At 39.5% G+C, this 10659-nt stretch overlaps 1 pseudogene; it reads left to right on the top strand.

Annotated features, from left to right (window-relative positions):
* The first annotated feature begins 7991 nt into the window (after nucleotides 1-7991).
* On the top strand, nucleotides 7992-8502 carry LOC119542883 (annotated as a pseudogene).
* The last annotated feature ends 2157 nt before the right edge of the window (nucleotides 8503-10659 follow it).

Genomic DNA, 10659 nt, shown 5'->3' with positions numbered 1-10659 from the left:
AACAAAACAAAACAAAACAAAACAAAAAAACACATACTCTGAGTCTGAAAAAGCATGTAATAATAGCCCAACATTTAAAGATTGGGAAAATTCAAGAAAAATCTGGATATTCTGCTACTGTTAAAAGATTGAAAGCTCTGGTAATGCTAACTTTGCATTCTGTATGAAAATAATTGTACTGTCCCATTTAGAAGGGCATGTCTCCACCAGTTTCCATAGGGTTCTGCACTTCCTCTCTTTTTTCTCATTTACATGGTCTCATTTTGCTTATTTATATGATTTGTTTGGCATTTATAGGCATTTAAACTTTCAGTCCTGGATGGTGGCCTCAAGTCCAGCTCCTCAGCCTCATATAAAAGGACCATCATGATCTAACTCTTATCAACTTTTTTAGTCTCATTTCTCACATTTTCTCCTTTTGCCCTTTATACTCCACAAATACAGGTTTCATAAGACACTCTAGTTTTACCATTTCTAAGCCCTTTCCATCTATCTGAAAATCCTTCTACACATAATAAACTATTCCTTCCTTCTGGTAAGTGTTTCCTAATTTCCTTAGAGTTAACCATTCCTTTTTGGTCTGCTTGCTCCCAGGTTATGTTTCAAAATGGCATTCTCCAAAATGTCTTTAGGCTTAACTTCTCAGGGCAGACTCTGGGCCAGTATCTCCAAAGCATCAGCAAAACTCTGCTTTCAGTGGCCATCTCCAAAATGTGTCTCTCAGCTGCAGCACTGAGCTCCTTCTGTCTGAGCTCTTATAGGGCTCCAGTAAACTAATCAAGACCCATGCTGAATGGGCAGGGCCACAACTCCATGGAAATAATCTAATCAGAGGTATTACCCACAGTTGGGTGGGTCACATCTCCATGGAGACAACCTAACCCAAAGATTCCAACCTAATCAACACTAATACGTCTGCCTCCACAAGATTGCATTAAAGAACATGGCATTTTGGTGAACATAATACATCCAAACCAGCAAAAAAAGATACAAGTCCTGGAGAAATGTGGAGAGAAGGATATACCTATTCACTGTTGGTAGGGAAGTAGAACGGTGCAGCCCCTCTGGAGGGTAGTGTTGTGGTTCCACAGGAGGGAGGGTATTCTGGTTTGCTAATGCTGCCATCATGCAAAATACCAGAAATGGATTGGCTTTTATAAAGGGGGTTTATTTGGTTACACAGTTACAGTCTTAAAGCCATAAAGTGTCCAAGGTAAGGCATCAACAATCAGGTACCTTCACTGAAGGATGGCCAATGGCATCCGGAAAACCTTTGTTAGCTGGGAAGGCACGTGGCTGGTGTCTGCTTGCTCCTAGGTTGTGTTTCAAAATGGCGTTCTCCAAAATGTTGCTCTTGGGGCATTTTGTCCTCTCTTAGCTGCATCTCCTCTTTAAAATGTCACTCTCAGTTGTTTGTCACTCACGGCTGCACTGCATTCCTTCTGTTTGTCAGCTCATTTATATGGCTCCAGTGATTTAATTCAGACCCACCCTGAATGGGCAGGGTAACACCTCCATGGAAATTATCCAGTCAAAGTCATCACCCACTGTTGGGTGGGTCATATCTCCATGGAAACACCCAATCGAAAGATCACACCTTAATCAAAAAGATTAATCTGCCCCACAAGATTGCATCAAAGATAATGGCATTTTTGGGGCCATAATATGTCCAAACCAGCACATATGGTTATAGGGTTGCCATATGATCCTGCAACCCTGTTATGTGGTGTATACTTGGAAGAACTGAAAGCAGGGACACAAATAGACATTTGCATTCTGAAATTTATGGCAGCATTAATCACAACTTGCAATGGATAGAGGTGGCCTAAGGGTACATCGGTGGGAAGAAAATCACCAGATTTAGAGTTATTGTTTTACTTATGGAAACCAGTGAGGACTCTGGGTTCCAGCATTCTGTTATGAGACCAAATATGTCAACTCATGAAGGTGAGAGGACTGCTATTAGTTACATTTATATTTTCTAAAAACAATTTTTAAGGAATTTATCACACTAATACATGCGCTTGATTAAAAAAAGAAACAACAGAAGCTTGGTATAAAAAACAATAGTTCGCACCCCACTGTATTTCATCCCTCGTGCCGTCCTCCAGTGTCAACCTTTCTTAATTCTTTCAAACTAATTCTGTATTTAGCTCCTCTGGTGGTTTTCTTCATATCCTCAAATAACACAGTTTTAGTTTGCTAGAGGCAAACTAAAAGCGGTAAACTATAAAATGGGTTGGCTTTTAACAATGGGAATTTATTAGGTTACAAGCTTATAGTGTTGAGGCTGTGAAAACGTCCAAATCAAGGTATCATTGGAGTGATGCTTTCTTCCTGAATATGGGCTGCCAGTGATCCTGGACTCCTCTGTCACATGGCAAGGCACATGGTGGTATCTGCTGGTCTCTCCCTTCTCTTCTGGGTTTCCTTGCTTACAGCTTCTTGATCCTGTGACTTTCTCTCTCTTTGTCTGAATTTCATTCTCTTATAAAGGACTTCAGTAAGAGGATTAAGACCCACCCTGGCCCATGCCTTAACTGAAGTAACCTAATCAAAAGGTCCAACTCACAATAGGTTTACACCCATAGGAATGGATTAGCTTTAAGAACATGATTTTCTGGGGTACATAGTTTCAAACACCACAAATATGCTAAAGTCATTTTGGCAGATTACATCTTCCCAAGATGCCCACAACAGTATCTCCTGTCCTACATGCTCCCTAGCAACTTGCTATTCTTCTATCATGAGGTGGAGTTTATGTCCCCTCCCTTTGAACCTTGGCAGACCCTTTTGACTGTCTTGACCGAGAGAGTATTGTGGAAGTAATGTTATGTGACTAGATCATAAAATGTCATGAATTCTGCCTTGTGTCTTGGAACTCTTGTTCTTGGAACCTAGCCACTATACTGTGAGGAAGCCCGAGCTGCATGTAGAGTAGCTTATGTGGAAAAGAACTGTGGCCTTGGCGCTCAGCCCTGGAGTCCTGGCTAAGCTCCCGTATGATAATCAACACCAGTTGTCATACATGCGCATGAACCATGTTGAAAGTGGATGCTCAGGTCCTAATTGAGCCTTCTAGTTGATGCTGTGTGGCACAGAAACAAGCTACTGCCAAGCCCTTCCCAAATTGGAGATTTGTGAGCAAAATAAATAGTTGCTATTGTTTTAAGCCACAGATAATTCATAGTTACCAGTTTTGATTTATCAGTTTGCGACTTTGTGTATTACTGCCGGACCAGAAGCTGATTTAGCACACTTACCACTATTTTTATTCCTCAGTCTATTGTAACTTCTGCTAGAATGTTACTTCATCCTTTCTCTTTTTTCTGTTCTCTTTTCCTGTAATTTCTATCAGTAGAATGTTGGACTTCCTGGGTTGATCTTCTATGTCTCTTGTTTTTCATGTATATATATATATCTGTGTGTGTGTGTGTATAGATTGTTCTTTTTGGGAGATAATTTTATTTTCTGATCCTTCTATTGACTGTTTCCCCCCAACAATTATAGTTTTAATTTCTATGACTCTTCTTAGTCTCTGACAGTTTTATTCTCTGTGTCGTTTTTAATGGATGTGCTATCTATTCAAATTTAAAGATAATTGAGTTTTAAAAGGTAATTATTTTTTGATCATGAATTTTCTGGTTTTTTTTCTTGTTTGTTTATCTGGATTTTTTTTTTTTTTTTTTGCCATAGTATGTTTTTCCTCAAATTCTGGTTACCATCTTTGTCCATTTTCATTTAATGATGATTCAATAGCACTTTGGAAAATTTTTATATACAATAGCATTTAATTGAGGCATTGTTTTTAATAGTAAAAGATGGGATACAACCCAAATATTTATCAATAGCAAACCCAGTAAATCAATTAGAGTTAATCTACAAAACATAATGATGTTCTCTGTGTACTAAGTAAACAGACAAAAAGACAAGATGCAGAAGTGTGTATTGTATGCTAATTTTTAATGAAAAGTTGGATATTTTATATTTTCTTGTGTTTACATAAAGACTCCTGAAGGATATATAAGAAATCACCACTGAAATGAGAGCAGGTTGACTTGGCTGGATGAGGAAAAGTGAGATGGTATTTTCACTATATTCTTTTTATATTATTTGCTTTTTTGATTCAAAATCATGCAAATGTATTTGATTTTTTAAACAAGAAAAATTATGCACTAGAAATTAGATTTCTGTGGATGTGAGTGAGATTTCTTGACCAGCAGTCTTCATATGAAAGTGAGCGGCCAGGGAGCCTTCTGTTAAGCTGGGAGATACCTACGTTCTAGAATGGGAAGAGATTTGCTGGGCAGCAGCAATATTCACACTGCTGGTTTTGGTTCTTCTCTGGAAGCTCATCCTCCTTCATTGGAGATAAATCATTTTTACTTTTCGTGGTGCTGGGGGATTTGGGGTTTCCTGGCTTCTGAGCATTCAGCTCAAGGAGGTGGGGATGGAGAGGAAGCCAATCTATGGACATTAAATTAATCTCTGTTTTCAGCCTGGTCTCGCACTCTTGGCTTCCATGGTAATTGGCATTTCTGAGCTTACCGTCTCTATGAGCTCTGCTGGGCAGACTCTCTCCAACCTTATCCACAGCCTTCTACCCACAGTATTCCAGGCTGGGGTTTCCTCTGCCCTACTTCATCAGTTACAAGTCTTCTAACTTCTAGAAGTTTATTGAAATGCTCTGCTGATGTATTGCCTTTCTCCCCTATTCTCTTTATTTTTGGAATTTATAGCTCTAATTCCTTTGCTATCTTTTTATTATGGTCAGGGGAGGGAGTCGGCCATCTTGAATAGAAACTGGTACATTTATTTGCCTATCTTCATCTCCTAACTGGTCTGTGAGCTTCTGAATAGTAGGGAAATTCATTATTGATTTTTATATACACAGGGTATATCAGTTACTGTCCAGTGAGAAGAAAAGAAACCACACTAAGTATTTCAACATAGGGAACTTAATTTAGGTAATTGATTACACAGGTGTTAGAGAGCTGAAAGAATAAAATGGGGGCACCGAGCTAACCCAGAGATAATTACTAAAGAAGTTGCTACCAACCCTAGCAACGATTCTCTGGGGTAACCAAAGGGAAGAGATTGGGGCTGTCAAAACCTAGAACCTGCAGAGCTGAGGCTTAGGCCTCTGAGGAGTGATTAGGACCAGTTGCATCTGGATCCCTGAGGGCCTGAGATGAGGCTGGTTATAGGGGTTTCCAAAAGATACTGAGGGCTGAAACCAACTATTATTGTTCTTGGGGTGAAGTGCCACTGCTAGAATGCTACTTATAGAAACAGTAAGCCAAAGGGAAGACGGAAGTTCTTTGTCTCCTCATTGTGCTTTCCAGTCGCTCTCTAGTGCAAAACTTAACAGGAAGCTAGCTGGCAAAGTTGTCTGGGAAATATCGTTGGCAGAATCCCAGCATCACAAAGCACAGTGGATCGGGGTTGAGAGATAATAGCTAATAAACAGTGCAAAGGACCTGGCACAAATCCACATTTCTATACCAGATCTTTCTTGAGAGTTCCAGACTTGTATTTCTGTTTATCAGTTATCACCTTTTTTTGTCCTGCGAGGGTAACAAAGGCAAACACAAAAGTTAACCGCTAAGCCCAAATCAATTTCCCTGCATCTCACTGTACCTAAAATTGCTATATGTCAGCTTTGAATTGAATTGTGAAAACAGAAGCAAAGGGTTAATTTCTAGAAGAAAGTATTTACTAAAACCAAATGAATCATCTTTTCACCAAAAGTTGCTCTTCTGTGTTCTTATCTCCATAAAGAATGACACTGTCCAGTTACCAAAGTTCGCTCAGATGTCATTCTCTACAACTTGTTCTCTCTCGACCCCTGCATCCCTGCCATTGAGTCTTGTCAGTTTTACCACTTAGGGTCTCTTAAATCCATTTCTTCTAAGATACTTCTGCTATTGCCTATGTAGGGCCCAGATTAAATTTTCTCTGGACAATTGCAGTTTCCCCCAATTGATCTCCTAACTAACTTCTCATCCTTTTTCCACCAATTCTTCTGCTGATAGCCAGAGTAATTAAAAGGAAACAAAACAAAAAATCTGATCAGATCAATGTCAAGGTTTTATCCTTCAATAGATGAAGATTTTCGTCGTGTATAATTCTTTAAGACCAGCCTAACTGCAGAGGGGAGAACAGTGTCTAGCAAGTGTCAGTGACAAAAATGACAAACAGAAGGTAGAAAGAAAAGAGGGCTCTGGGCTCTGAGGGGCAAGAAGAGACGATAAATAGGTTGAAGCTAACCACTATCTTCTTATTAGACCCATTACACCCATGCAGGAAGAGGGATTTTGGAAAAATTGATAGTAGGTTGTGGTATATGGAATACATGAGAGAAGGACTTTGATGGGGTTCTTAAATATTCAGACAACATGAAGCTCTGGCTGAGTTCAGACCAAGAGTTGAGATATGATATCTATTTTTGAATTAATCCTTTCTAATTCCAATAATGTTGGTTCCAAAGAAAACTTGCATGTTAGTGAATAAAATTGATCTTTTTTTCTCATACTAAGTGTATACAAATTAAACCATGATTGTAGTAAAAGTTTCATGAGAGGGAAAAAAAAATATTTTAACTCGTCCAAGACAGATTTGTTGCTAACAAACCCAAGTGTCAAATGAAACATACATTAGAATATAACCATGAACATGTTTGAAATTATTGAATACCCATTTTGTGCAAGAGTTGGAGAGAGGTATGGAGAAACAGAGGGAAAAGATTGATCTTGAGGCTTAGAAATTGAAAAGGTGAAATAAAAAGAACATAAGGTAAAGATTGGAAAGAGAAGAGAGAAAAATAAAATTGGAATCATAACTTTAGTTTCTATTGAGTTGGGAAGCAACAGAATTTTTACATTAATATGAAGGAAATTATTTTATAAATCCCAGAAGCGTCTGGAACAATTCTGTTAAAAGAATAAAGAAAGAGACCCTAGCTGATATTGTAAAGGAGGGGGGGGGGGAACATAAAACAGGGAATATAGTCATGGTTCCTTTTTGAAGTTCAGGAGAAGAACAAAGAAAATTGCAAAATATTTAGCAGAGTTACTTTTGTTGTTGTGGATTTAATATTAAGAGACACATCACCATTTTCATGTGCCTGGGATAGCGGTTTCTGACATCTGCAAAAATGACCCTGAAATAAGAACAGTGCAGGCCTTGCTGGAGGCATATCAATTATGGTATATGGATTAGGTTTGACTTCTAAAATCTGGTATATCTCCTATTTTGAAAACAAGAGAATTAAAAATAAAGTGAGAAAAAGTATGAAAAATTGACAGCTGGTAAAATTCAATGTGCTCATCTCTCAGTCTATTAGAAATGCCTACAGGTCAACTAGTTTTAAAAAAAAAAAAAGGCCAAGCTTAATTTCCTGAGCAGGGAAATTTATCTTTTCTAGACAGTAGATTTATGGCAAAGAGTCTCTAAATCTATTCAAAATTGTCTTGGACAGGGTTATAAATATATGAAGATGATGGTGATAAAAAGGTAGCTAATTTAAAATAATTTAATTTATCATTGTGAGGCTGATAAAAACATTGCCATTAAGAGTTCATTCAATAATGCTTTGAGCTTAAATACATCTTAAAGTCTCAAAAATAAAACCTGGAAAAATATTTTTGCAGCATAAACAGGTATTAGAATTAATAAAGAAAGCCATTTGTGATTTAAAAAGTAAATCGAAAGGAATCCATGAACTTCAGTTTACAGAAAAGACAATAACAAATCACACTGTAGTTATGCAGGTGGATGCACAGTTGGGTGGGGTGTGCTTTGCACAAATCAGCTGACCAAAGATCCCTGAACCCTAGTAAGCTGACTTAGCCTGTAGGAAGGAATGGCTTTTTCTCTTTCATTTTCTCAGAGGGAACATTTGTAATTTATCTCCCTAGAAGGGGTGCTTCTTCCTAATTCGTTAAAAGTCTTGTGCAAAATTAGCATAGGCTAGCCACGGTGCAGTCAAGATGGAGAGTAGCAGGGAACCCTGCTCCTGGCGAATTGTGGATGACTGTGGTGGGGCCTTTACAGTGGGTACCACCAGAGGTAGTACCTTTCAAGCTTTCAAAGGTTTTTGCAATTCCCCAATGAGAGTAAACCACAGACTATGAGGGCATTTGATAGCAATTAAAGCCAGAGAGCCACAGTTGGGAGGCAGTTTTGCAGTTTGGGGAAGTCTGTTTTCCATGATTGATTGCAGTATGGTTCAAGTCAGAGGGAAAGAATATCCTTGGAACTCCATCACAAGTGGTGCCTTAACAGGTGTCACACTGGCAGCAAGACATGGACCAGTGGCCATGGTTGGGTCAGCTGCGATGGGGGCATTCTTCTTGCTTTAATCGAAGGAGCCGGTATCTTGTTGATAAGATTTGCCTCTATGCAGTTTCCTGATCGTCCTCAGTTTGCTGAAGCCCCTCCCAGGTGCCTTAAACTCAGTTACCATCCTCACCTTTTGGAGACTATAGACAATGTCAGTAGGACTGGTGCTCCAGAGTTTCTTTAACAGAGTGAGCTGTATTTCAAGAAAAATTTTGGAAGACCAAGTTACAGTCTGTTTTTAAAACCATAAGTGGGACAACTATGGCCAAATAGGCTATGAAGAGACATTTAGCACCTTTTTTCCTATTTAAAGGAACTTGGTGAGGGAGAGCAGTTTAAAAGATAATACATTCATTTATTCACTCTTGGATTGCATTTGTGATCAAAATAAATGTCTGCTATCATAAAAAGGAAATCTAGTTAAGTGTTCAGAAGATAAAGGACCAAAGGGCCAATAACAGTAAAACGTGACTGTCATTTCCTTGGTATCTGTCTGGTTTTGTGTGTTCTGTTATTCAAACAATAAGAAACTTCTGGATAGCTGTGATAGAACATTGGTCTAGAAATATGTAGGCCGAAGGGTAAGTCCTTCCTGCATCACTAATCAGGACTGTGGCCTTGGCTCATCTAAATCTCAGTTTCCTTATCTGCAAAATTGCCTTGATTATTTCACCAGTTACTGTGAGCATTACATGTGCTAACATATAAAACTGCTTTGTAAACTGTAAAGCAACTTTCAGTCTTCATTCAGCAAATATCTATTGAACACCCACTATGTGTCAGGCACTTTGTTAAGCTCTGAAGATACCAAACTGAAAGAGACACAGGCCTTGCTCTTGGGAGCTCGCTATTGGGGAGGGCAGATGAACCCACAGTTAATAATGCAAGATGCTATGGGCTTGTAGAGGATTGAGTGTCCCTCTTAATATGAGATCCTTAGTCCCCTTGTGCTACTCATGAGAAGTTTACACAATCAATTGGAGGCCTCCACATCTGTAGTACTACACATAACTGGTTAGGAAAGTGGAAGACTCAGGTACTATGCCACCTCCAGCAAAAAAATTGCCTTTGTGCAAATAGAAAGAGAAACTTCTTCTGGACAAATAAATAAAAAAATTGACCCCCCTGCAAAGACCAATCAGAAAAGCACACTTCTCTGGGTGGACCAATTTAGCTCTCGGCCAGGAAATAAGGCTTGATGGTCAGAGGTCTGGATTCGAGCTGCCTGGTAGGGGCCCAAATCACTGAACATGATGGTCAACAGCAGTAGGTTTTGAAGTTTTGTGCTTTAGAAGATTATAATTTTTTAAAGATCTGAGTAGGATACAACACATGTATAAATATGTGCATACAGTTTAGGGGAAGGATGTAATGTTTTGGACTTGGCCAGTACAAACAGACTGATATGCTCCTGGGAGGGATGGGAGCACTTTACAAAGACTGGGAAGAAAGCCTGGGGAAAGACACTGTGTCAGGGCCCTCCAGGAACACAGAATCCACTTGGAGTATTTAGAACAGAGAGAGTTCAATGCAGGGGAATTGGTCACACAGGTGATGAAATTGTTGAGCAGTCAAGCAGGATGGGGAGGGGATGGTTGGAATGGTTGGCAATGGCAGGAAGTTGATGTCACCCCCAGGCTGGAGTGGCAGAGGGAGCATTAGTGCTACTGGAGCCCAGGGGCCACAGACACTCCATAGGAAATGAAACCACAGTGGGCCTGGGTGGTGGGAGCTGGCACTACAGAGGAGACTGAGCCATTGCAGGAGATGCTGCCAAAGGCAGAAAAAGGGGGAGAAACACCCTTGGATCTCCTTTCTCCCCATTCTCCAGTCTCCCTCCAATACTTGCAATGGCCAATCCTAGATCCTTCATCGACTGGGGAACCATGGAATTGGAAACACAGCCTTTAGGAGTCTGCTTCCACTGTTAACAAGAGCAGGCCAAGGGAGTGAAAGGAGTGGCCTCTGAGGGCTAAGAAGTTCAAGACTGGTACAATGAGAGAGAAAAAAAAAACATGAGACTGAGGTGAATAACCAAGAACCATGCACTTCTTTTTTGCTTAAATAAAGTTTTATAGAAAGATGCAGGATAGAGGAAGAAAGGTTTAACATTTGTAGTTAAAATTTAATGACATACAATGACTAGAAAGTCTTGTGCCAGTTTGAATGTATTATGTCCCCCAAAATGCCATTATCTTTGATGCAATCTTGTGTGGGCAGAAGTATTAGTGTTGATTAGATTGTAATTCTTTGAGTGTTTCCATGGAGATGCGCCCCACCCAACTGTAGGTGATAACTCTGATTAGATAATTTCCA

This window comes from Choloepus didactylus, chromosome 8, assembly GCF_015220235.1.
Source record: "Choloepus didactylus isolate mChoDid1 chromosome 8, mChoDid1.pri, whole genome shotgun sequence".
Taxonomy (NCBI): Eukaryota; Metazoa; Chordata; class Mammalia; order Pilosa; family Megalonychidae; genus Choloepus; species Choloepus didactylus.
The sequence above is the reverse complement of the archived record's forward strand: the minus strand, read 5'-3'. Positions and strand labels throughout refer to the sequence as shown.